We start from the raw sequence: 21,405 nt of genomic DNA, 5'->3' as shown, positions 1-21,405 counted from the left end.
TTTTCTACTGAAAATTTCAAACCAAACCAAAGACATTGATTTCCCCCTCAATTTTTCACTATTTTAAAATCATTTCATTTTTTTCCATGATTTTTTTCTAGGAATGTTTTATTTTAAATAATGCATCCAAACATTTACAGCCATGATTATTATGCCCCTAATGGAAATAAAGAAAAAGGTTCAGACTGACTTTTCCAAGCTTACTTGGCTAAACGTGGCCCTCCTGCTGAACATACGCCTGCCAGTAAGTATATGCTCTTTTGCCATGAACCAAATAAAAATCTATCCACAGTGTAAGGCCTATGACACACAGATGATCTCTTTAATACAGTATTAATCAAACTAAGCAGAAATCACTGAGCACCCAACAGCCAAAGCTACTCCACGCCACAGTGCACATTTGTCTTTGCCTTGAGAAAGAAGAGACCTCCAATGCCATGCAACATCCCAGCCATTGTGTCAAATACCAATAGTTTAATTAGCCCTGGAAGGCCTAGAAGAGAGCAGGGGACTGGCTTGCAGGAGCTGCCTGGAGCCAGCCTGCCGGAGGTCTGCAGGACAGGACAACCCGAAGGAGTGAGACTGGGGGGAGCATGCACATCTTGGAAGCGTGCAGAAGAAAAAGCCTGGCTAGCCCACAAAGCAGCACACGGTGCTTTCTCTCAGCCTGTTTCATCAACAGAAAAGCACAGCTTTGTTTCTCACGTCTGAATTCAGCAAGAGACAAAAGTAAAGAGCACAGGCAGGAGTCCAAGGGGAAGATCAGGACTAGAGAAACTAGGAGCTTCCCGACAGCTAATACTTCTATGCTATCTTCATAACTGGCTTCTGCGGGGAGATGCTGGATAAAAAATAAATAAATGGGGGTACTGGCATGTTCACAGAACAATGACCAGAAGGGTTCAGACCAAAGATCCATCTGTCCCAGTATCCTGTCTTCCAACAGCGACCACTGCCAAGTACCTCTCAGGGAATGAACAGAGCAGGTAATCATCACGTGACTCATCCCCTGCTGCCCATCCCCAGCTTCTGACACACAGTGGCTAGGGACACCATTCCTACCCATCCTGGGTAACAGCCATTGCTATGGACCTATCCTCCATGAATCTATCTAGCTCTTTTTTGAACTCTCAAAGTCCTGGCCTTCACAACATCCTCTCCCAAGGAGTTCCACAGGTTGACTGCGTGTTGTGTGAAGTACTTCCTTTCGTTTGCTACCTATTTGATGACTCCTAGTTCTTGTGTTAGGAGAACAAGTAAATAACTTTTTCTTATTTACTTTCTCCACGCCAGCCATGATTTTATAGACCTCGATCAGATCCCCCCTTAGTCGTGTTTGAATAGAGATATTAGATAGAACATACTCTTGCTGGAAGGATGCAGCATAACACGTCCCATTCTTAGAACTCCAAACAATTACACAAAAAATCTAGAAACCAAGAGCGAGCAAACAGGCTGTTCCTGGTGGCAGCAAGGTACAACTCCCCCCATCCTTCTTGCTTTAATATGGCTCTTTCCAGACTGCACACTTTTCAACAGAACTCCCTAGCCTGCTAGAAGGTCCAAAACATCCATGCTCTCTTAAAGTGATAGTCTGAAGTCTCAGCACAGTGTCCCCAGTATATCCCAGACACCTTGTGGCTAACTCTTTCACATCGTATCCTGCAGTGATACCGTCTGGGAGGTGCTAGAACCACAATAGCTATGAGTTCTCCCTGATCCAAACTTTTCACTTTAGAGCTAGCAAGAAAAAAAGATAAACGTACATCTAGAGCCTGTATTTCAGAAACAGCCCTTGATTTTACAGGTGCAATTTTGCAGCTACCAATAACTGTCTATGCATTTTGCACTTGCAATTAACCGTGGGTGCAAATGGCAGCATTTATCCAACTGCCTGACTGCAGAATCACACACATCAATGTTAGATGTCTAAATGCTATCATTTGCTTCCATCATTAACTACAGCCCAGAAATTAGAGGAAAGACTTTGGTCCTTTTAAAAATCCTTAATCTATGTGATTTTGCTTTGAACATCACAGCATGCGCTATATTTGGATTACTCAGAAAATACCAGCTTCTTAATGTCAATCAATTTATTGTCTCACCATCACCATTAAATATTTTGACTTTTTTTAAATCTAAAATTCATATATATGAATAATCCAAGGTCACTCAAATGCCTTTATAAATGAACAGGTAGATGCGCTTGCATCAGAATCACTGCATTTAAATTAGCCATAGATGAGACTGAAGACATGAGGTTAAAAACTTAATTGACTAAATCAGCTGAGACACCAAGCACTGATTGTGCCATTTAAAATAAATGCAATGTTGGCCATCAAAAAATTCATAATATATTATTACATATCAAGAGCCATTATTCAAGGAGCACAAATATTCTCTCAATTCACTAATGGATCTCTGAAAGAAAATCTCTTGCTTTTTTTTCTGTTTGCTTGTTTTTCTTTCTTCCCTGAGCAGAATGGAGAGATGGTGACAGCAGTAGAATAAGTGAAACAATTCTCCCTGAAACTGCTCTCCCGCCCCCTCCTTATTCTCTCCTCCCCTCCACCCCCCCGGAATCAACCATCTTACCTCACTGTTTTTAAGACCCCAATCAACTCGATCATGGAAGTTGTGATGTAGAACTCTGGGGATAACTTCTTGGCATGAGTACCAGGACGTAGGGAGCTAAAATCAGATATGGAACCCAAATCCTCCAGTAGCTCTGGGCCCCAGGAGTGCATGCAGGTTTGGGGGGACAGACGCCAAATCTGAAATGGAGCCCTCCCCCACTTTTCAAATACGTTACCACTGAGGGGAGGCAGAGGGCTGAGGGCTTGAAGAACCAACCCACCTCCCTCTCGTGTTACAATGTTGGCTCCCACTGAGGGGGGCTGGGCTCAGTTTCTCATTTTGACCATCGTGACTAGGGCAAATCAGAATGAAAGACATTGCAACCTGGCACATGGGGTTGCAGCACCCTTCCGATTTGGCCTGGCCACCCTTCTGTAATGCCAAAGGAGCAACCAGCCCATATTTCAGTGTGAACTCCTGCGCCAGGTCAAGCTGCCACTCAGTTTGGGATCCACTCAAAGGGTATGTCTACACTAGCCCCCTAGTTCGAACTAGGGTGGCTAATGTAGCTATTCGAAGTTGCAAATGAAATCTGGGATTTAAATATCCCAGGCTTCATTTGCATGTTCCCGGGTGGGCGCCATTTTTAAATCCCCTTAGTTCAAACTGACTGCCCGCGGCTACACGCGGCAGTCAGAAGTTAATCCGAACTAAATCCTTAGTTCGGATTAACTGTTACACCTCATTGCAGGAGGAATAAGGGAAGTGGGAGGAAGAGCGCTCTGTTTCAAAATAAGTGCTGTGTAGATGTTCCCTATTTCAAAATAAGCTATGCAATTGACAAAACTGGAAATAAGCTACGCAAATTGAGCTAAGTCCTGCCGTGCAGACACACCCTTTGAAGGAGCAGAATAGCAGCCATATGGATCACTCATCTCATCCAGGATGGCAATTTGTAGCTTAAGGCCAGAAAAAACTGGTCTGACCTGCATAACTCAGGCAAGAGAACCTTACTGAATAATTTCTGAATCAACTTCCGTCTGAGATGTAACATCTCCTTTGGAAAGATCTCCCGCCTGGATCTGAAGACAGAAAGCAATGACGGCTCCTCCTCATCCCTAACTCGGTTGTTCCAACTAAACACTTTTTCGTAATTTAATGCCTCTTTCACCTCCCAACTGGGTCTGGACTTGCAGGTGGATCCTTCTTAATAGACGTGGAGCCAGACACTCTATAGTGAGGGTTCAAAATCCAGCATCCGAACTCATTACTATTTTGGTGCATGAAGCTCAGTTTGCTGCTATTCAGAGTCAGGTGGTTTACAAATTTCTGGTCACACTGGGAGGCCGAATGGAAATGTGGCTGGCCTCCTTCATATGGAATAAAAGTCTGCTGCTTCTACCATCTTTACTCCTTTAGCTTACGCCAACGACAGGGCCGACTTATCCATTAGGCACAGTAGGCACAGTGCTTAGGGCCCACGAAAATGTTTTAATTTCTTTTAAAATCAGAAGAAAAAAAATGAACTTTTAGGGCCCACGGAAATCTATTAAATTTTGCCTAAAACAGAAAAAAATAAAATGTTGAAGTATTTAAAGTTATATCAAAAATAATTGTTAATATTTTTTTTTATGGAGGAAGGGGCCCACGAAAGTCATAATGAGGCCCTGGCCAGCGAGGGTGCATTACCCTACTAGAGACTCCGCATTCAATCCCCACTAAAAACTGTTTCACCAGGAGGCATCACTCACTCTTCAACTGTATACAAAAATATCAACCACTCAATCAAGAAGCATGAACCATGCCTTGTGAGATAGATAACCAACCGCATGCCGTGAGGAGTAGAAGCCGGCACGTTACTGACAGAGCACAATCTGAAATCTCTTCAGGGAACAATGAAGACATGCTAAGAAGACCTCGATGGGTTTGCAAGTGATTTGCTAGTCCCGAAAAGGAGCTAATGATTGCACAAATATTCTCAGTATGAATCATTCCAGTGGTTCTAGTGTTCGGGGCTTTCGTTTTTGAGGAATACGTTCACTGAGCACTCAGAACTTCCGCTCTTCTTGCAGGGTGTCAGGACAGGGGCCATACTTGGGCTTAACTCCGTCCAGCCACAACCATTTTGCAAAAGGCACAAACTGGCGACGGGGAAGACGCAACCAAGTCCTTAGGCAATGTTAAATGTTTGCAAATCAGCCCCAAGGAAAGGCCCTGGGCTCTCAATTCCACCAATTACATTATAATCACAGGCAGTGCTATCAAGGGCTTTTCAAAACCCAGGTCTGTGCTTAAAGAACATGTCGGAGAGAGGCTGCGTGGCAGCACGAACTCCTCATTACTATGCAGGCTCCATTCCGCTGGAGACATGAGTGCAGCCTCCCCGGAGTGGAGAGACCGGATGGGAACAAGGAGCACGAGGGGATTATTCACCACGCAGGCCGACAGGAAACCACAGGAAATCATGCAGCTTTGCCAGGCCTGGCCCGGCCCGGGGCCCACCTGGACACGTCCCTAGGAACACAGAATCAGGGAGCAGGCCTGGAATCAGAGCAATACTCTCTCTGTGTCCTGTTGCTGGATCCTTTGTCTGCAGCGGGAGGAGCTCTATGACCACATGCGGCTTTTCGGTCTCCAAATATTCACTCCCCCGTGGTCCCTGGGAAGGGCAATTCCTCCCTGCAGAGACACGTCCCCCACATTGCTCAGTGGGGTCCCAGGAAACTGCGTGGGCAGGGAAGGGCCTCACCCAGATGAGAACAGAGCTATTCTGCACACGCTGCAGCGGCGTCGTGGCTGATGTCCCCTGCTCCCTGGAGCGTGTCCTCTCTCCGCAGGAGGAAAGAACTGCAGGGTAGTAGCGGGTCTCCCAGTTCTGGGCCTCCACCATTGAAGGAGGCAGGATCTGTGCTGCACGCTGGACGGGCACCCGTCTGAATCCTTGCTCCCCCAGCCCCCATGTACACTTCGGTAGCAGCACTGCAGGGGTTCTACAGCCAGAGGGACACTCTGTTCCCCCAAATTCTTAAAATTACTCGCACTCCTGACTAATGTTCCCTCTAATCTTTTCCATCCATGTGTGAAATAAATATGTTGTGTGCACTGAGGCATGTGCAAATGTGCACCACCAATAAAAGCACAAAACCTGGGCGCTCTGCTAATCAGGTGGGCAGCATCCCTCCTGAGCAGCCGCACAAGTGCACAGCATACAGGGAACATGGCTCCCGACCCTGCTTTCACTCCAGGGTGGTCTGCAGCTGCAGGGAAAGCCCGGCTGCTCTCGGCACAGCCGAACGCCAAGGTGGGCAGTCCTGGCAGGGCTGGGCATTTCTCGAGATGGCCTGGTGCACCTGAACCCCTCTGGCTCTTACCAAAATGCTTCTCCAGAGTCCTGAGCTTTATTTGGTGCTCACAGGTGAGTGGTGCACACGGCAGGTCCATCTGGGCGCTCCAAGTACAACCCCCTCCTTGGCATGTAGCTGGGATCGATAACCCCTCCCGCCATGGTGAGGTTTCTGGTTGTGGGGCCTCAGCTCAGCCGGAGCCAGGTGATATCACTTCCCCGTTCTGCTTCCCTGAAACAGCCCCTGAGGCTGCTGGGGGGCACCGAGACAGACTAATACTCCAGGGAAGCCCTCCCGACCATACCTGCATGACCGCATATGCCTGCTAAATCATGGCTCTGGAGTCCAGCAATCTGGGACCTCGTATGCCGGACCCTGTCAAAGGGCAGGGCCATGGCTCGCAGGCTGGTGTGACCGTACAGCTGTTTTCTACCCCGAGTCCCCCACAAGCACTAACACCTGAGGGCATGTCTAGAGTCTAAATTACAGGGTTTTGTCGACAAAACTATTCCTGCATCTACACTACGCCGCGTTCTGTCAACAGGAAGTCGACAGAACGCGGCGGTTTTGTCAACAGCGGTAAACCTCACTCTTTTGGGAAAAGGTGCTATTGCATGGAAACTGCTTTTTCGAAAGAGAGCGTCTAGACTATCGAAAACACGGCTTGTCTTTTCAACAATACTGATCGGAGTCTAGATGCTCTTTTTCAACAGCGGCTCTGTCGAAAAAGGCATGAAGTCTAGACGAAGCCCAAGTGACGCGGCTGCAGAATTATTCCCAGTGCAGCAACAGGGATGATAATTGGAGCAGGCGGTCTCTCCCGTCACGGAGCTTGCTTTGGCATGTGGGGGGGAGGGTGGTACCTTACAAGGCTGTTTACTGAAAATAAAAGCAAAAATATCCAACCAAAGGTACCATGACTGCAGGGTATCTGGGACGGGACTCAAGTGCTTTTATAAACCAAAGGTCGATTTGGGCCTAAGCAACTGGGCTCCAGCGTGCACAGTGCATCAACAGCAGAGCTGGGAACCCTGGCTCCTAGCCCGATGCCTTAACCCCTAGGCGTGACTACCTCCCCAGCCTACCACAGTTCAACTAGCCACAGGTGAAAATGAAACGGGCCCATTTTTCTATTACTCAAGGCATTGGTGGTCTCCCCCTGAGAACACAATGCCACTGCTCACAGGGTGAAACCGTACCAGCCACGGAGCACCAAGCCACGCTGCCCTGCATAACTCCCTGCCAATGCGCCCCTGCCCTGATCCCACCTCCACTGCCTCCCCAAGAACCTAGCCGCCAGCCTGCCTGGGCGCCTCTCCGCCCACTGAGCTCCAAAGCCAGATGGAGACAAAAGGCCCCATGGCCCATTACCCATCCCTGGGGCTACCTCGCTCCCCACGCTGTTTGCCATATGAGCCTACGCTCTGTGGGCATCAGCCCTGGACGACTGTTTCCTACTCCAACCCCGTTTTTGTGTGTGTCCCCCCAGGGAGCCGCAGGGGTCAGAGCGCCTGTATGCCATGGGCCAGAGCGTGTGACAAGGGGGTGCAGGGATTTGGGACCTCAGCTGCACCGGGCTGCCCTCTTACTTCAGATTCTGGCCTGTCCAGGTTTAATACCCTGCTCCCAATTCACCTCCCCCACCCGCCCCGTGCGTGTGCTGCCGAAGCAGGGCCCTGCAGAGGCCGGCTGAGAAGCTCAGATTCCGGGCGGGGGGCAAATCCACCGCTTCCTGTGGAAGAGTCATCTAATCCTACCGGGTTAACTCTCTTCCGGGGCTTATTAAAGCCAGCAGGCACCCTGCGGAGGATCCGTTACCTGTGCCACTTGAAGGCAAGGCTCTGCTTTAATGAGCCAAGGAGCGGGGGGGGGGGGGCCTGTCTCCGCTGCAAGCCTCAGGTGGCTACATTTGTCCCGGAGGCGGGGAAGCCCTGAGCCCCTGGGGTCCCCTTCCCTTGAGCAGAGCTCCTACAAACAGAAGGGGATTGTGTGGGAGAGGCTTGCCCGCAATTTGAGGAGGGAGCTACAGGTGCATGTGCCAGCTTCCTCCTTGCCCTGCACCGCATGGGAGAGGGGAGGTTCTGACGCCCGGTGACTCTGCCCTCTTGCCCTGCAGCCTGACCCATTTCCTCCTTAGCAATCGCCCCCTCTATCTGGCGCCCTCCTCATGCGGCTGGCCTTTCTGTATTTGCTCCCGGGGTTCCCCCACCAATTGCCCCGGGGGCAAAGAGTGCGGGGAAGGTGGGTTTCCAAACCACGAAGTGGGACATGATGAGTGAGGAAAGGCGGCAGCTGCTGCTGTTCATCTTTATCCCTTTAAATAGCTCCCAGCCGTCACCCAATCGAGCCAGGGTGTCTGCCTAAGAGATAATCAAGCCCTCTCCATCATCAGGGAACAAGACCTGGGCCTGGTGGATACCTACTGCCGGAGTTAAAGAAGATGGCGGCCTTGGGTGAGCACAGCAGAAAGGAAGTGGAGGACTTTGTCTGGAGGGGCACAATTATTTTACTGCCATGCTATGCCTCTATCCGCACACGCAGTCTGGCCAGCTCCGGCTATCGCTTGTCTTTTTGATCTGGGCTTTATTTTCCCTCCTTTTCTCTCCAATTCCCTTCTTCTTGCCAGGTGGCGCTTTAATTTGTTTTATTCCAGGCCTTTCCTTTCATGAGCAAACTTGCATGCGTGTGTCCTGTCTCCAGCTTCATTTCCCAAACTCCACTCCTAAAAAGGAGAGAGAGGGGCCAAAAACGGAGCGGCGAGATCAAAGGCACTTTCTATAGCCTTTGCATGAAGCAGAATCACAAAGGAAATGAGGGGGAAGAGAAAGACCCCCACGCTGCTCGCGTCATGGTTTCGGGCTTGAAAGGAGCCAGGGATGAGGGGCTTGGGCTAGCCTCATCTCACAGGGCCAACGGCTTCCCAGAATCACGGCAAAGCAAAACCGTGGCGGAGAGCACAGAGCCCGCTGTCCAAAGGACACAAACCCAGAACAGGCTGCAATGCTTGAAAATCAGTCACCTCCTCTTCAGAGCCTCTCCTCTCCACTCTGCTCCCTCTGCCCATCTACCGCAGCCCTTTTCCCCTGACCCCAGCCTGCTGGGTCCGCTTAGCCAATTCTGCCCATCTTCTGGGCTCTAGGAATTGCTCTCCCGCCCCAATACCCTCCCTGTTCTTGCTTCCTCTGCTCTGCCAGCTCTAGCATCCCATCCTAATGCCCCAGCACTTCCATAGAACACCTCACCCTCCTGCATCCTCCAAAACTCCAGGAGCTTCATTGCAAGGAGGCTGGCACTACTCCCTGCCTGCTCCTTGTAAGACCCGCCCCACTACAAGCTCCTGAGGGCAGAGGATATCCAGACTTTGCATCCTACACAGACCCAGGAACATCAATGGCTCAGACAGGGCCTAAAAGAAAACACCGATGTCCACAGACATTCTTCTCAGGGTGCACTGAGGGTTTCGCTATATCCCATGTTCTAGTCTAGCTTGGTTCTTACTCTTCCCTCATCACCACAGTATCAGCTTGTTCTGCATCAAGCAGCATCACTAACACCTGCCCCGCGGGGCGATTGGAGCAGAGGTGAGAAGGTTTGTGGTGGCCCTTCATTCCTGGGGGAATTCATAGAATCATAGAACACTAAAACTGGAAGGGACCTCGAGAGGTCATCGAGTCCAGTCGCCTGCCCTCATGGCAGGACCAAGCATCATCTAAACCATCCCTGACAGGTGTCTGTCCAACCTGCTCTTCAATATCTCCAGTGATGGAGATTCCACAACCTCCCTGGGCAATTTATTCCAGTGTTCAACCACCATAACAGTGAGGAAGTTTTTCCTAATGTCCAGTCTAAACCTCTCTTGCTGCAGTTTAAGCCCATTGCTTCTTGTCCTATCCTCAGTGGTTAAAAAGAATAGGGTTTTTTTTTCTCCCTTCTCCTTGTAACAATCTTTTAGGTACAGCCGGTTCCCGCGTTACGAACGGTCGATTTACGACCGTTCGCATTTACGACCAAACTTCCCATTAAGCGGTCGTAAAGACGGTCCCCGAGTTACGAACGCAACCCATGCTTACGAACAGTGTGGTCGCAATACAACTTAATGGGGTCCGACTTACGAACAAGCGTTTGGTCCGTAACCCGTTCGTAACTTGGGAACTGGCTGTACTTGAAAGCTGTTATGTCCCCTCTTAGAATCACAGAACTGGAAGAGACCTCAGAAGGTCATCAAGTCCAGCCCCCTGCTCTAGGCAGGACCAATTCCAACTAAATCAACCCGGCCAGGGCTTTGTCAAGCCAAGACTTAAACACCTCTAGGGATGGAGACTCCACTACTTCCCTAGGGAACCCATCCCAGTGCTTCCCCACCCTCCTAGTGAAATGGTTTTTCCTAATATCCAACCTGGACTTCTCCCACCACAACTTGAGCCCATTGCTCCTTGTTCTGCCATCTGTCACTACTGAGAACAGCCTCTCTCCATCCTCTTTGGAACCTCCCTTCAGGAAGTTGAAGGCTGCTATCAAATCCCCCCTCACTCTTCGCTTCTGCAGACTAAAGAGACCCAAGTCCCTCAGCCTCTCCTCATAAGTCATATGCTCCAGGCCCCTAATCATTTTGGTTGCCCTCCGCTGGACCCTCTCCAATGTGTCCACATCCTTTTTGTAGTGGGGGGCCCAGAACTGGACACAATACTCCAGATGCGGCCTCACCAAAGCCGAAAAAAGGGGAATGATGACATCTCTGGATCTGCTGACAATGCTCCTCTTACTGCAATCTAATATGCCATTAGCCTTCTTGGCTACAAGGGCACACTGTTGACTCATATCCAGCTTCTCATCCACTGTAACCCCCAGGTCCTTTTCTGCAGAACTACTACTTAACCGGTTGGTCCCCAGCCTGTAACTATACTTGGGATTCTTCCGTCCCAAGTGCAGGACTCTGCACTTGTCCTTGTTGAACCTCATCAGATAAGAACCTCTTAGTCTTTTCTTTTCCAGACTAAACAAACCCAGTTTGTTCAATCTCTCCTCATAGCTTGACCTTTAATCATTTTTGTTGCTCTTCTCTGGACCTTCTCCAATTTCTCCTCATCTTTCCTGAAACGTGGCACCCAGAACTGGACACAAGACTCTAGCTGAGGCCTTATCAGTGCAGAGTTCATCCTGCAGGCTCGGGCCAGCCTCAGAGAAAGCTCTGTCTCCGACACAGATGCATTTTGCAAATATAAGGAATATGCGCACAAGAGAAAATTCACAGCGAGCCAGCTCTGCTTACACAGGGGTCACCACCCAAACTGCTTCTTCCCAAATGCTTTACAGAATTAAATCCAACAGCCAGAGTCCAAGGAAAATTCTGCGGAGTCACAGATGTCTATGCAAGGGAGAACGAGACAGATTTTGCAATGGAAGAGGAAGTGGCTTCATGCCAGATGAGCAGAGAAATGAGAGTAAGATACTAAGCCCAATAATGCCACAATCCTAAGTGCACGTTAAGGCAGTGTGGCCCAGTGGCTAGTGCACTGGATTTGGATGCCAGAGATCTAGATTCTGGTCTTAGCTCCGCTGCGTGACTTTGGGCAGATCAGCTGTTCCCCTCCTGTCCTTTGTCCGGTCCAGTTAGAGTAAGTCATTCAGGCAGGTGCTGGCTCTCACTATGGCTATGTCTATACTACAAGGTTTTTGCGGCACAGAGTATGCTAATGCGGACTCTTTTTCCCGGAGAGGCATAAGGATCTTGCTCAAAAGGGTTTTTTTGTGCAAAACGGAAGCGGCTGCACTGCTTCTTTTTGTGCAAAAACTCCTTGCGCAAAAAGCATCAGCAGAAAATACGCTAATGACATTGCATCTCATGATAATGAGTCCGTCGTTAGCATACTCTCTGCCACAAAAACCTTGTAGTGTAGACACAGCCTGTGTGTCTGTGCAGCGCCTGGCACAATGGGGCCCTGACCTCGGCTGAAATTCCCAAGGGTGTGTCTACACTGCAGCTGAGAGGCAGCCTCACGAGTTGGAGCCGAGCTAGAGTGCTAAGACTGCAGGGTGGGCACATTGACTCAGGGGGAAAGCTGGGATCCCCAGCCTACCTGACCCAGAACACCCTCAGGACTCCTCCATCCCATCGCGACCCACGGATGCAGATGCGGAATGCCACCACCAACCACCTCAAAGGGCTTGTGGTCCAACCCACTGTTGAGGAAACACCCAAGGATGCAGAGGGGAGAGCTGGACCCAATGCCGAAGATACGCCTAAGGAGCCACAATGGGGCTAAGATTTTCAGGAGAGCTCGTCTTCCATTTCAGTTCCACATGAAGGGGGCGGAGTTTCAAAAGGAGACGTCTCCAGAAACACTATGGGGCATCCTCGGAACATGGGTTGCTCCTAGGAGCTGGATACTTGGGAAATTCGGGCCTCTGTCACGGGCGCTGGGTTCGTTAGAAAGCCTGGTCACAGAGGCACAACAGAGTCCAAAGGGCCCTGACGTGCCAGGCAGGAGCCTGATCTTTGGGGCTCAGCGTGAGAGATGGAGCTGGACCGACGGAGCTAAGGGAATGGTACTTGGAGACGGATAGGATGGGGCTGCCTGGGGAGAGAGATTATCTGCAAGGAGACGAATTTCTTAATACTCCCCTTTGTCGGTGATCAGAGAAATGGAGACAGCAAACAGAGCACAGAAGGGAGGCAATCAGTCGTTGAAACTCGAGCAAGGAACCTGGCCGCCACATCAGGGCTCTGCTGATGAGAGTGTTTAACGAACAGCGGGAAGGTTTGCAATCCAAACAAAGCTCAATTCACTCCTGGCGCAAGCAGGTTCCCTTGGATTCCAGGAGAGGGGCAGCCCCTTTACAGCAGCAGTAGATTTGGCCCACGGGGCAGTACAGTTACCCACCTGCCATTTTATTTCAATCTCAGAAACAATGATGTGCATATAGCCTGGTGCGCATACACCACATACCGACACTCCCAGCTGTGCCAGTAAGAGATGGAATTCAACATCAGCTCGGAGGGGTTGAAGACGATATCATAAAAACACACGTGCTGAAGACAGCTGAGGACTCAGCATCCACGTGCAGGCCATGGTCTGTCATGGAGCTAGGACCTGAAAAGCCATTTTTAACCCGCTCCCGGGCAAGACCCTGTGACAGGATGTCTCCTCCCCACGCTGGGCAGGAGGGGGTTAAACCAGTCCTGAGGGTTGAGAAGGCTCCACCCCCTGAGCCTCACTGGGCATGCCTGAGCTGCTCGGCTATAAAAGAGAGCAGCCCAGATCAGCTGGGGCTGGCGGCCAGAGGGGGAGGACGTGTCTTGCCAGCTCCAGGCAAACCACAGCGACTGCCCAGCGCCGAGATGCTACCACACTGGCTGGAGGCCAGACACCTCTAGAGACCTCACCGGTTCCAGACACCAGAGGGGGGCAGGGACAGCTCCTGAAACTTACCCCTTCCCCTCCAGTTTTGAAACAGAAAGGAAGCCCAGCAACCACATTTCTGCACGGGGCTGCGGGGCAAGCAGGAGAGCCTGCCAAGGGCTTCTTCCCACTGCCTCTATGGGCTGGATCCGGAGGCTTGGCAGCCCAAATCCAGCCCACGGGCCATATTTTGCCCAGGCCTGCACTGGACCATGCTGTCTTCTGTGCCCTCTAACCTTGGTTCTTCCTCTTGTCTTTGGACTCCTGCTTTCCTTCTTCCATCTAGCCAGCTCTTTATTCCGTGTGGGGCTCGCAGTTATGGAAACACAAACCCTGACTCCTGAAGGGTTAGTAGGGAACTATTCCACACCCATTTGTCTGGTCACAGCCATAGCTACCATCTTTGGCTTTCCTGGGCAGTTGCTGCAGCAAAGAGAGGGGATCCAATGCAGACAGACCCCGCATGGGTTGCTTGTGGATATAAACGTGACCTGTTGGAGCATGCTCCGGGGGCAGAATGCCATAGGATGAATTTGCCCCTCCACATCTTTGCAGCTGTCATTAGTTAGAACACAGGCAACCCCTCCCAGTCCCCTGTCCATCTCCAAGCTGGTCTCTGCTACAATAGCTATTTCACTAGCAGTTGTGCTGGAAAGGGCCTGTCAGACCAAAGTCACATCCAAAGCCATGTGTTCTACTGAGCACTTTTCTTCTCGGCCAAAGGTTGTTTAAGTCTCCTGGAGCTGTGTGGCGCGGCTGACAGAGCCCATCTGCTCCCCACAGGAGTTTGACTGTGATTACTGCTCACTTACTGTCCTTGCGGGAAAACATCTGTTTCCGTCTCCTATTTGTGTCATCCTCACTTCCTCACCAGTCTCCCAGTCCGTGTTAGCATGTGTATTACAAGCCTCTCTCTGCGGGGCGGGCAGGTTTCTTGAGCTCTCCACACCTGTCTCGCCTCCTCTCCAACCTGACACGCGTGTCTCCCGTTCCCTCTCCATGTCAGCGCTGTGCTTCCAGCACCGGCTGGGGGAGCGGACAGCCGGGATTCAGCCTGACATGGAACCAGTGGCACTTAAGTACATTCGGAACAGCACAGATGACAGAGTCAGGTGATCTCATCAGTACAACACTGAGTTCAAGATGCGTAATGCAGAACTAAATATATAATAGAATATAACAACTCCCCACCACACTGGTTTTGGCAGGAGGGCCTCAACTTGGCTTTTCTTTGGGGAGGCCATGAATGCAAAGCACCTTGGTTCTCACACCATTTATGATTTCAAAGGAGCAACAGTTCACTGCCCGGGGTGTAAACCTGCTATCTCCCTGGGCACCAGACAGTCCGGCAGTTTCACATTAACTGTACATAAAAAAGCAGGTGGAAGCACAGCTCCCATAGGCATGGTAACAAGATGCAAAGGGCCAGGGAACCACATGTCCTTAGGGTCACCATCTAACCCTTAGAAAAGTATGTTAGGGTACGTCTACACTAGCTCGTTAGTTCGAGCTACGTAGGCAAATGAGGGCTAGCGGAGTTGCAAATGAAGCCCAGGATTTAAATATCCCAGGCTTCATTTGCATGTTCCCAGGCGCCGCCATTTTTAAATCCCCCTTAGTCCGAACTAACTGCCTGTGGCTAGACACGGGAGTTAAACATTAATTCGAACTAACTCCTTAGTTCGAATTAACTGTTACTCCCTGTGGAATGAGGAGTAACAGTTAATTCGAACTAAAGAATTAGTTCGAATTAACGTTTAACTGCCGCGTCTAGCCGCTGGCAGTTAGTTCGGACTAAGGGGATTTAAAAATGGCGGCGCCCGGGAACATGCAAATGAAGCCTGGGATATTTAAATCCCGGGCTTCATTTGCAACTCTGGTTGCCCTCATTTGCCTACGTAGCTCGAACTAACGAGCTAGTGTAGACATCCCCTTAGAGAGTGACGAACCAACATGCTGCCCAAGGGAGATTTGCAAATTCATTCCCCAGAGGAAGAGACTTCTCCCTGTGCCAGGTGGGCAGCTGGCCGCTGCTAAGTTGTTACTTTAAAAAACTTGCCATTTTCACCTAAGATCCAAAATCCTTATCTCTGCATCTGCTCTATTCCCTTGCGTTGACCTACATGAAAGGGCTCAAATATTGCAAACACAGAGGTTATTTAACTGCGAATATCTAAGTCTCACGGGGGTAGTCGTGATAGTCTGTAACTTTGAAAAAAATGAGTCTCTTAGAAACTTGTGTGTGTGTGTGTGTGTGTGTGTGTGTGTGTGTGTGTGTGTGTGTGTGTGTGTGTGTTGTTTTGCAAGTATTTCAGTGGAGAACGACTTCTTATTTGGGAAGCTCAATAGTTGGAACTTTGTTAGCAGTTCCTCTCCTTCCCTTTTCTGGTACATCAGTTGTTACATGTCACCGCTGAAAAGTTTTCAGCCACTAATGGTGATTCTCGGCTTTAATCCTAAGATTCCTGGACTCCTCCCTGTACACATACCCAGTGCACATGGTGATTGCCAACTGCTAACGCAGGCAATGCCGGAAGGCTCTCGGGCACACCGAACACAAGAGCTGTGTGGAATTAGAGCATGCTCAGTGCAACAGAAAGTGCAAAGATCTTAGCAGCAAGCCCTACTGAGCACGTACTAACGACAACGTCCAGCAAATTATAACTCTGCCACACATGGGTGGAGTTTCACAGGGACAGCAGCGGGCACCTCCCTGACTGCAGGACTCTCTCCCTGCAGAATTTCCAGTCCCTGCTTCAAAGCGTGGAAACAGTAGCGCTCTTAGGTGGAAATTTTAACATCAGCAAAAAACACCTGTTTTCTCTGAGCCTTGATCTCAGCAATGGCTGCATCATTCGCTTTATGCAGTCTACAGAAATTCAGCCCGAGGCAGGGAACAAGCTCGCAAAGTTTCAGCCTGATTGGCTCAAGTTCAGGAACAGGGACTTAGCATGGAAAGCGTTAAGCAACTTTAATGATAAACATCACTGCCAGTCCCTCCTGTAGTTTTAGCCAGCATTAAAAAAGCCCTTAATTGACGGCAAGTGCACGAGGCTTGCTCTCCACAAATCCACAGGATTTCAATAGCCACCCGGTCTCTGCAGCTTCCTGCGCATGCACATACACTCCCCCTCTTGGCAGTGGTCACTCCAGTAAAGGGACCCCCCCCCCAAGGTATCTCATTCACTATGCATCTTGGGAGTGGGGGGTTCACCACAGTGCAAACTCCCAATGTGTATATGTCGATTCACTGCTCTGGTTCATACTAGTGCAACCTCTGTTACATGAGGAGTTTGCACAGGTGGATGAAGCGGATCAAATTTCCCTTGTCTAGACAAGCCCTTTTGCCTCCCGTCCTTTTGCTCGGTAGAAGATTAAACCATTTCCTGTTCCCCTGCGTTGCGACCAAGCTCACAGCCTTTCAGCTCCAGTGGTCTGAGTCCATGGGCTCCAGCCAATGGAACTAGAGCACACGGGGATGAAGGAAGTCCAGCAGCCAGCACAAGTGGCAACACACAAAAGAGGGACCATCTGCTCCCGTTTTGGAGGAGGGAGGAGAATGGAACATTCCAGCCTCTCCATCTGTACCCCTCTTTAGCAAAACTCACTCTGGATCAGCCAGGCCTGTTTCCACGCACTGTCGGTGGCTTCCCAGCCTGAAACAAGCCTCGGAGCCAGGGGAGCACAAATTAAACAACTTTCTGTACCAGATCCAAACGCTGCTGCTAACATCACCTGCCACTTCATCTGCTGACCACTGTACCAGCTACTGGGATGTTCAGGCAAAAAGCTGGCAGTACCCTGGATGGGAGAAGTTGCTTTAATTAGTTTGCAAATGAAGTTCCTCGAACACCATTATTTCCTCGTGCCTTCAAGGTCACTGTGCTATCTGAACTGCAACCGAGCTATCTGTTCTTGCCTGCTCAGCTAACACCACCCTTAGCAAGACAAGTTGAGGAGTTTTCTAATTTCAGCTCTGTCCCTAAATGACTCCTTGCACCCCCTGAAAACTTCCAGCTTTGAGGACTGCCTGCGTTGGTACAAAAGGCAGAGCTTCCTGCTATGAGACACCGCAGCATCACTGCTTATACTCAGCAGCAGAGGAGCCAGGGGGCTTGCAGCTGTGAAACCCAGCTGTCCAGCCTGCTCCAAAGAGGATGGAGCCAGGCTGTTCTCAATGGTGAGAGATGACAGAATGAGGAGCAATGGTCTCAAGTTGCAGTGGGGGAGGTCTAGGTTGGATATTAGAAAAAACAATTTCCCTAGGCGGGTGGGGAAGCCCTGGGATGGGTTCCCTAGGGTGGGGGTGGAACCTCCATCCCTAGTAGTTTTTAAGTCCTGGCTTGACAAAGCCCTGGCTGGGATGATTGAGTTGGGTTGGTCCTGCTTTGGGCAGGAGGTGGATTCGATGCATCCTGAGGTCTCTTCCAGCCCTAGGATTCTACGATTCGATGATTCCTCTACCCAGCCGCACCTGGGGGACAAAGCCACCCGGCCCTTTAACCATGAGAAAATGAGCAGTTGTGAGACTGAACCCCAACATTTCTATTCTTCCACAAAGCAGCATCAGGGAGGGTCCAGTTGCAAAGACCCAGCTACATGGCTCACGTGAATCCGCGCAGCACATCCTCTGGAAGAGTCCCACCAATAGAGCATCCCTGGCCAGGCTGATAACCACACCTGTTGCCTATCACACCTCAGCAAGATAGTGATGGGCCAAGAAATCTAAATCACCCGGCCAGTGTCCCCGAAAGGGAGCGTGTGATAAATTCACCCACTGAATCAGTCCTGAGCGCCCAGTAGGACTCATCCTTCACATGCATACAGATTAAATATTTAAAAGTGCGATCTAAAGAGCCGGGTTATTTATTTTTGCTGGGGCTGATCAATCACTAGCATCCCCAAAGAATGCCAGACCTTTAGCTACTCATCTGATTACGCCCGCTGTAACAGTGTCATTCCTGCGCTGGTGCTTAATATTTCATCCTCATGGCTCCTAGGCAGAGCCAGAATGAAAGCTGATTTCCTGATGGAACAGTGCTTTGGCTTTTAGGGGGGGTCAATCCAATTCTTTTCAAGGGAAAGGGTGGGGGAGAGAGAGTGATTTCCCTCTTCACTTCAACGCAGCCAGAGTAACTTTAAAAATCATAATTCAAAAGAGAAAGGACGATTACGACCTGGCATGTGCACTGCAAACCTGCTGTTGAGTTTAAGACAAACAAGCGATCCCAAGGCCTGCAACATACAGCAGCTGCATGGCTTCTAGCAAAGGGTTCTGATTACAGTCCTGGCACTGCAGTCTGACCCAGCAGCAAGCTGGGCTGCTATCACACAAACTGAGTTTAGAGGCCTCAGCTGCATTGTTGGAGGCTAGTGGCAGGAACGTCGCTCGTTACCTCGTGGTGGGAAATCTGTCAGCGAACCAGGCGTTGGGAGAGATCGAGCTGCTAAGATAATCGTTGAATGCCCACACCACTTTCTTTACATGGCCGCTAAGCTCACTTTCTCCTTACGGGTCCACTTCCATTTCTCCTCCAAGTACAGAGATGCAGTATCTAATGTCATACATTTCTGGGGCCCCTATCCCCTGCAGTCCCTGCCGGGATCCAAGATTCAGACAAAGCTGGAACCATGGATCTGATCCCCTCAGGAGGTGACGATCAATTAAGACCTGGAGCCAAACCACATCTGGCTTAGATTTTGCAAAACCATGAGACACGCTATGTTTTCCCAACCAAAGACACCCTCCAGTTTACTCTCTCCCAGCGCCACGCAGAAACTTCATTACAACTTCATTGGGGACACCTTCTTCTTCCAGAGACCCTTGCAGAATTTCTCACAGTGAACATGCCATTTGCAGACACAGATAGGGAAACTGAGGCACAACGTGGCAGAAACGACTTGCCTGAAGTGACGCACTCCATCAGTGGCAGAGTGGGGGCAGAGAATGCCTGGTTTAGATTGTGATCTGCCTTTCTGTTTCATGTGTGCACCGTGCCAAACCTAGGAGGCTACAGATCCCAAGCAGCCCTGCTGTACAGCTAAGGAATGAGGATGAGAAAAAGAGACCTGGAAGGAAAGGAAGGAAAACGGATGCATTCGCAGCCCTGGTACGTTACAGTTCTGAGACCATCATGTGGCCCCACCCCTCCCCATCTCCGGTTTCGAAGAAGGGAGATGTCCCTCCAGACAGGTGGCAGGGAACAGCACTGCTCCAGAGAGGTGCTGCAGGGTTCAGAAAGGGCCCTGTGCTCTCTGTGGCGGGCTCAGAGCAGGACAAAATGGCTTTGAAGTCCAGGCTGTATTATTCCACGACATCTCTTTTGTGTGCCTGGCCTAATTGAATGGTTATGGTGGTACTAAGCAGCCCCTGCGTGCCAAGAGCGGAGTCAGCCGAATCTCTGGAATCGTGTAATTTTTTGCATGACCGAGCGTGCAGATGTAATAAAAAAAGAAAGGGGAAAAAAAAAACCTGGGCCTTAAATTAATCCCCAATTGACAAAGATGAATGGTTAGAGAGAGCTGACTTATAAACCTGCTGGCATGGAACTCAGCCCCTCTTTAACAGCTCCAGGGACTGAGAAGGACCACTCCAAGCCCTACTCAGAGATGGACCCCCAGAACAGAGGTTCCCTGCTCTGCATGTGAGTGCCTGCTGCACAAAGCAGTGAGAGGCTCGTTAGCAAACGAGGGTTCATTAATGAGCCTAAGGGTTGTTAATTACCCTCTGGCCATACGAAGCATTGTGTGGGACCCATCGGAGTGCACGGAACTTCTCCCCGCTACCACCACAAGTGGGAGAGGAGGCCTACGCAGCCACGTGACTGACAGGAGACGCTGCAATTCTGCGGTCAGTTTCACTTGCCTTTCAAACAGCGCCATCCTTATCCATACACAGACTACGCAGCTGAGTAGGGCACCCAAAAATGTGGGGCCCCACTGGGTCTTAATGTCCATCCACCTGCCTCTTTCTGTCGCCGTGCCATGGCGCTGTTACTCCGGACAGGATCCTGTTCAAAGTGAAAAAGCATGCCAGACTCATTGGCACAACACTGAACCCATGAAAGAGCCATTGAGGTGGTAATAAAGCTATTCAACAGGTATTTGCCAACCCCACGTAGCTACAGTCAGTCTCTGTATTTACTAAGAGAGTCAACAAGACCTGAGTTTAAAATTTGTTCTAAAAATATTTCATGAGTGTGTTGCTGAAGATTATAAAATCACACCTCTAAAAAAATCGTTGTTCCCTCCCTCCCCCAACTATCATCAGACACAGGGGCTCCACTTTAATAGCCCTGCACGCGGCACCATAAATCCTAAGGAGAGCCCTGCTTTCAACATAGAGGAAACCCCTCTTCCTTGCTTCAGTGAGGGGCAGCCATTTTGTGAGTAGTTCAGATACAGTATCCTGGAAGAATCACACACACTGCACTCCCTCAAGTTCTGATCCCTCTGGGCTTCATAAACTACTCACATTAACTTTGCTCTTGACGGACTGGTTGTTTTGTCTTCATTGAGAATGCAAGGCATTGACACCAAAAGCATTTCTTCATGCCTGGAGAATATTCCACAGAGCTTAGGTTGACCGGAGACAGATCCCTGAAGTAAACATCGCTCACAGCACACCAAAGATTTGTCTAACACGTACGATACCCATGAAAGGTTTAACCTGGAGCAGGATGATTTCTGGAGATGCTGAGAACACCGCCAGCCAACGGACTGGAGGACACACTGCATCCAACTTGGCATTAGCTGATTGAACATGCTAAGACTTCCAGAAGGATTGGAAGTCCCATCTGAGACCCATCTTCCTCCATCACAAGCTCTTAAATACAGCATTTGTCCTTCTATCTCCCAGACCTTCAATCACTATGATATTGTTGTGACGTAGTGTTGGTACCTGGCTGGTTGCTATGCTGGGGCTGTGGGTGACCCCCACTGGCTGCTGTCTGTAGCACAGCCCAGCAGGACAGGGGATGAGTCACTAGACAAGGGTCTCTCTACCTGTCCGACCCGCTACCCCCCAGGGAGAGGAACAAAGGAAGGTGGAATGCAGCCCCTGGCTGGGGGGCAGGGCTGGAAGA

The 21,405-nt window shown here is 50.1% G+C and overlaps 1 protein-coding gene across 1 annotated transcript in view; it reads right to left on the bottom strand.

The window, feature by feature from the left end:
- Positions 1-21,405, bottom strand: part of OPCML (opioid binding protein/cell adhesion molecule like) — a 1,015,531-nt gene that overhangs the window by 938,942 nt on the left and 55,184 nt on the right. The window lies entirely within an intron of this gene.

The sequence above is a fragment of the Pelodiscus sinensis genome, chromosome 25 (assembly GCF_052426305.1).
Source record: "Pelodiscus sinensis isolate ZL-2025 chromosome 25, ASM5242630v1, whole genome shotgun sequence".
NCBI lineage: Eukaryota > Metazoa > Chordata > Testudines > Trionychidae > Pelodiscus > Pelodiscus sinensis.
This window is presented reverse-complemented; position numbering and strand designations above follow the sequence as displayed.